Below are 5,564 nucleotides of genomic sequence, written 5' to 3'. Positions count from 1 at the left end.
ACTTTTTGACGAGAAAAATTTCTTAAAAAGTGTGAAAATGATATAATTGGGGGGGGGATGAAAGTTAAAAATTTCAAGACGATCAACATTCGTGTTGATCAACAATAGTGTTCCAAGCGCTATGGGAAGCACAGGACTCTGTTCTCCCTCCGTCCCCTCAAGGGAAGATACCACCTGAGGCAGGAGTGAGCCATGTAAGTTTTATGGACTGTGAGAGGGCTTAGTTGCATACCACTGGGCATCTCATCTCCTCAGCTCCCCATTGACTACAGAGCCATACGCTCCCCCCGTCATTGTCCCCTGCCGCAGCCAAGTGGAAACCACGGCCGTCCTGTCCTGTGCGATGCTGAGCACATTAGCTCCGGCTCGGCTCCCTCAAGCCCAGCCAGCAGCTGGCCCGGGGCTCGCAGAAGACTCAGGAAAGCACATTACCAAAACAGGCCGCTTGCAGAGGGATTGTCTCATAAGGGTCCTGGAAGGAACAGATGGAACTTTCTGATGGGGTAATTTGAGGAGAATTTAGCTGAGGGAACATTTACAAAGGCATAGGCAGAGCTTCAGGAAAACAACTCCAGGGAAGGAAGAGTGAATTGACTACCCAGTGGAATTCTAGGATGGCCTCCAATGCATCACAGCCTTGTCAAATCTCCTGCCCTTGAGTGTGGGTGGACCCCATGATTTGCTTGTAGCCGGCGGGATACCACAGATGTGATGGATGTCACTCCCGTGGTTAAGTCACGGTGGAAGACTCCTACATCACGGTAGACAGGAGGAGAGATCTCCCTGCTGGTCCCGAGGAAGTGAGCCGCCCTGCCACCAAAGGGCCACATGGCAGGGAAGTACGGGCGACCTCTAAGAGCTGAGAGCAGCCGTAGGCTCACAGCCAGTACGAAAGCAAGACCTCAGCCCGACAATGGCCAGAAACTGAATTCTGCCAATAACCGCACGAGCTTAGAAGGGAACACTAAGTGGGATGCCTGGGTGGCTCAGTCAGTTAAGCGTCCGACTTCAGCTCAGGTCATGATCTCGCGGTTTGTGAGTTCGAGCCCCGCGTCGGGCTCTCTGCTGAGAGCTTGGAGCCTGGAGCCTGCTTCGGATTCTGTGTTTCCCGCTCTATCTGCCCCTCCCCCGCTCACACTCTGTCTCTGTCTCTCTCAAAAATAAATAAACTTAAAGAAAAAAAAAAAACAAACCACTAAATTCCAGGAAAGAGTGCAGTCTGACCCACACCTAAATTGCTGCCTTGTGAGACCCTGAAGAGAGCACCCAGCTAAGCCACGCCCCCCTTAGGCACCCTGGCTGGGCTGCTTTACAGCCTAAATGTTTGTGACAACTCTCCCCACCCCCCACCCCGACCAAAATTCCTAAGTTGAAATCCTAACGCCCAATGTTAGGGGGCAGGGGCGGTTAGGACAGAGTAGGAGGTGGGACATTCACAAGGTGATTGGGTCATGATGGTGGAGCCCTCAAGAATGGGATTAGTGCCCTCACAAAAGAAACCCAGGCAGCTATCTTGCCCTCTTTCTGCTGTGTGAGGACACAGCGAGAAGGCAGTCATCTGCACCCCACTGGGCTGGCACCCTGATCGCAGACTTCCTGGCCTCTAGAACACTGAGACAAATTTGCTGTTTGTACGTGCCCAGGCTGTGGCACCTTGTTATAGCAGCCCGAATGCACTAAGACAATGTGACAGACTGAATCCCTGTTATTTTAAGCCACTGAGTTTGTGTTAATCTGTTAAGTCGCAAGATATAGGTGTTACGTCCCCTTAGGAACCCTGAGGTATGGGGGAGGAGCAGTTTCTAGAACCCAAACAGAGGGCAGACGGGGGCAGAGCTGAGGCCTCTGGTGGGCACAGGGCCACCCTGCAGTGGCCAGAGACAGAGGGAGCTGGAGAATGAGGGCCTGACCTTACACTCACCTGTCCTCTGCACCCCGCCCCCCCCACCAGTGTTCCAATTAATGGACCCTGACAAAAGGCAGCGAGGTGGGGGCCACTTACACTGATCTCATGGGTCAGCTTCTCGGGGCACAGAGCAGGCTGGAGAAAGGTGGGCGATGGATTTGGAGGGACACATGGAATGTACCTCTCGTACCAGAGGATGCTCAGGCCCATCGTGGGAAAAAAAATAAGTGTTTTCCTTCATGGTGTTACCTATATAAATGGACAGCAAAAGGAAGGGGGAAAAAGTGAGACTTTTTGGTTTCCATGGTAAAATTAGTAAAGTATCCTAAAAACTAAAGTGACTCAAACCTTTCCTTTTCCCTTTGTTAAGTGGGCTAATCACAGCCTGCCGTCACAAACATGCTTTCCTCGAGAGGCCCCTGTAGGAGAATTACACTAGGGCCCCAGCATTGTTCAAGCTCTGGAAAGAGACAATTTCTATACTAAGGCTGGCCATAAATCAGACAGTTCTGTAGTTACTGGGCAAATGGGATGGTCTCTAGAGAACTGTTTCACTGTTATTTTTTCCCTAGTTATTCCTAAGAAGATACAATTTATTCACTGCTCTGATAAGAATAGATTGTTTAAACACACTGTATCTCATTTTACAGCCGGAGAGTTGATGACCTATGTAAGTTTGCTGGGGCTGCCATGGCAAAATGCCACCAACTAGGGTGACTTAAATAACAGAAAATTTATTGTCTCACAGTTCTGGAGACTAGAAGTCCAAGATCAAGGAGGGTTGGTTCCCTCTGAGGGCTGTGAGAGAGGCTCTGTTCCAGGACTCTCTCCTTGCTTCTGAGAGCTTCAGGTGTTCCTTGGCTTATAAACGATGTTCTCCCTGTCTCTTCACACTGTCTTCCTTCTCTGAGTATCTGTCTCTGTGTCTAATTTCCCCTTTTTATAAGGACACAGTCATATTGGACTAGAGCTCTCTCTAATGACCTCAACTTACCCATCTGCAAAGACCCTATTTCTGAATAAGGTCATGTTCACAGGCACCAGAGGTTAGGACTTAAACATCTTTTTGGGAGGAGTGGGGGGAGGGACACAGTTCAACCCATAAGAGGCTCTAAGCCAACCTACAGTTTAAAGGCAAAGCCTACTTCTAGTAGCCAAGTTGAAGATTCCACTGACTCCTCATTTGTTTGTTGCTGGTGAAAATATAAAATGGCGCAGCCATTTGGTAAAATAGTTTGGCAGTTATTTAAAAAGATAGGCATGGGCCTGCCATATGACCCAGCCATTCCATTGCTAGACATCTACACAGGAGAAATGAAAATGTATGTTCACACATGCATGTCAATAGCAGCACCAGTCATGATGGCTCAAACTGGAAACACTCGAAATGTCTGTCACCTGTGAATGGATAAACACCAGGTGTTTAGAATAGAATATTCTATTATTCTATTATATTATTATTATATTATTATATATTATATTATTATATATATAATATATATTATATTATATTATATTATATTATATTATATTATAGAATAATATTAAGGCATAAAAAGGAATAAACTACCAATAAATGGCACAACATGGATAAACCTTGAACACATTATACTAAGTGGAAGAAGCCAGTTACAAAGAGCACACAGTGTATGATTCCATTTATATGAAACGTCCAGAAAAGGTAAACCCCTAGAGACAGAAAGTAGATTAGTGGTTTCCTGGGTCTGGGGTTAGGAATGAGGGGTCAACAGGCAGGAGGGATCTTCTTGAAGGGATGAAAGTGTTCAAAAGCTGGCTTGTACTGATGGTCGCACAAGTCCGTAAATGCACTAAAGATTATTTAATCAGGGGCGCCTGGGTGGCTCAGTCGGTTGAGCATCCAACTTTAGCTCAGGTCATATCTCATGGTTTGTGGGTTTGAGCCCCACCGTGGGCTCTGCACTGGATTCTCTCTCTCCCTCTCTCTCTCTCTGCCCCTTCCCCACTTGGATGCTCTTTCTCAAAATAAATAAATAAACTTAAAAAAATTTTTTTAAAGCTCATTTCATCATACACTTAAAATGGATAAATTTTGTAGTATATAAATTGTATCTGAGTAGATTTTTAAAAAATTTTTTAATGTTTATTTATTTTTGAGACAGAGAGAGACAGATCATGAATGGGGGAGGGTCAGAGAGAGGGAGACACAGAATCTGAAACAGGCTCCAGGCTCTGAGCAGTCAGCACAGAGCCCGACGCGGGGCTCGAACTCACGGACCGTGAGATCATGACCTGAGCTGAAGTCGGACACTCAACCAACTGAGCTACCCAGGCACCCCTAGACTTTGTTTTTTAATGTTTATTTGTTTATTTCGAGAGTAAGTGACAGAGCAAACAAGGGAGGGACATAGAGAGAGAGGAAGAGAGAGAATCCCAAGCAGCCTCCACACTGTTGGTGCAGAGCTGGAAACAGGGCTCAATCTCATGAACACCGAGATCATGTCCTGAGATGAAATTAAGAGTCAGACACTTAACCGCCTGAGCCACCCAGGCGCCCCTCAATATAGGTGTTTTGTTTTGTTTTTATTTTTTCTTTTTTTTAAAAAAATTTTTTTTTCAACGTTTATTTATTTTTGGGACAGAGAGAGACAGAGCATGAACAGGGGAGGGGCAGAGAGAGACGGAGACACAGAATCGGAAACAGGCTCCATCCAGGCTCTGAGCTGTCAGCCCAGAGCCCGACGCGGGGCTCGAACTCATGGACCGCGAGATCGTGACCTGGCTGAAGTCGGACGCTTAACCGACTGCGCCACCCAGGCGCCCCTTGTTTTGTTTTTAAATCTCCCTGTGACCTTAAGGTAAAAATCAAATCATTTATTTGTAGGATGTTCTTCAACAGCGTGTTAAACAAATATATCAAAGCCTGTTTTATGTACCAGTGTGGAACCATATCCAAGATAAAGAGTAAGTGAAAAAAAAAAAATCCAATCCCAAACAAGGTTCAGGACAGCATGCATTTGTCTGCATGTACATAGGAATTTTTCTAGAAGGTTAACACAAGAAATGGGTAACAGTGCTTTACCCTGGGGAGTAGCAATGGGATAAGGACTCTTCCCTGAAAACACTTATATTTTTGAATCTGGTACCATGTGCATGTTTTCAAAAACATAGGTATTTGCACATTTTTAAAAATGTACCAGCACACCACAAGCCAAAATATATACTCAACCCTGGAGATGACCTTCCAGAAAATGAAAGTAGTGGATTTTCTCCCCATGGACCAGACTGTCACTTAGTAAGTGGTCCTTCCAGATCTGATATTTGGCCTTTTGTGCTAAGAATGTTTATGCACCTCCGCCAATGAGCCATTTTCCACAAGAGGCCATGTTGTGACTATGTGGTCATGTTCAAGATTAGAGATTCCGTGTCTTTCTGGTCTGTCCTACCCACTTCATATGGGGAAGTTGGGAAATGCTCTTTCATGCAAACTGTTCCAGGGAAAGGTACTACATAAACATTAAATCATTAAGATAATACATGCATTGGGAGGTGGGTGGAAGGCCCTATTTATAAATTTGCATTCTTTTTAGAGTACTTGCTGGGCCACAGTTAAGAGGGGGAAATAATGTATTATACTATTTGTTTTCCCTTGTGACAATGTTGGCTGCTGTGTAGGATG

This window comes from Lynx rufus, unplaced genomic scaffold (assembly GCF_022079265.1).
Source record: "Lynx rufus isolate CCGP_SWC_20201006 ecotype Redwood Valley unplaced genomic scaffold, mLynRuf1.p SCAF_20, whole genome shotgun sequence".
Classification (NCBI taxonomy): Eukaryota; Metazoa; Chordata; class Mammalia; order Carnivora; family Felidae; genus Lynx; species Lynx rufus.
The sequence above is the reverse complement of the archived record's forward strand: the minus strand, read 5'-3'. Positions refer to the sequence as shown.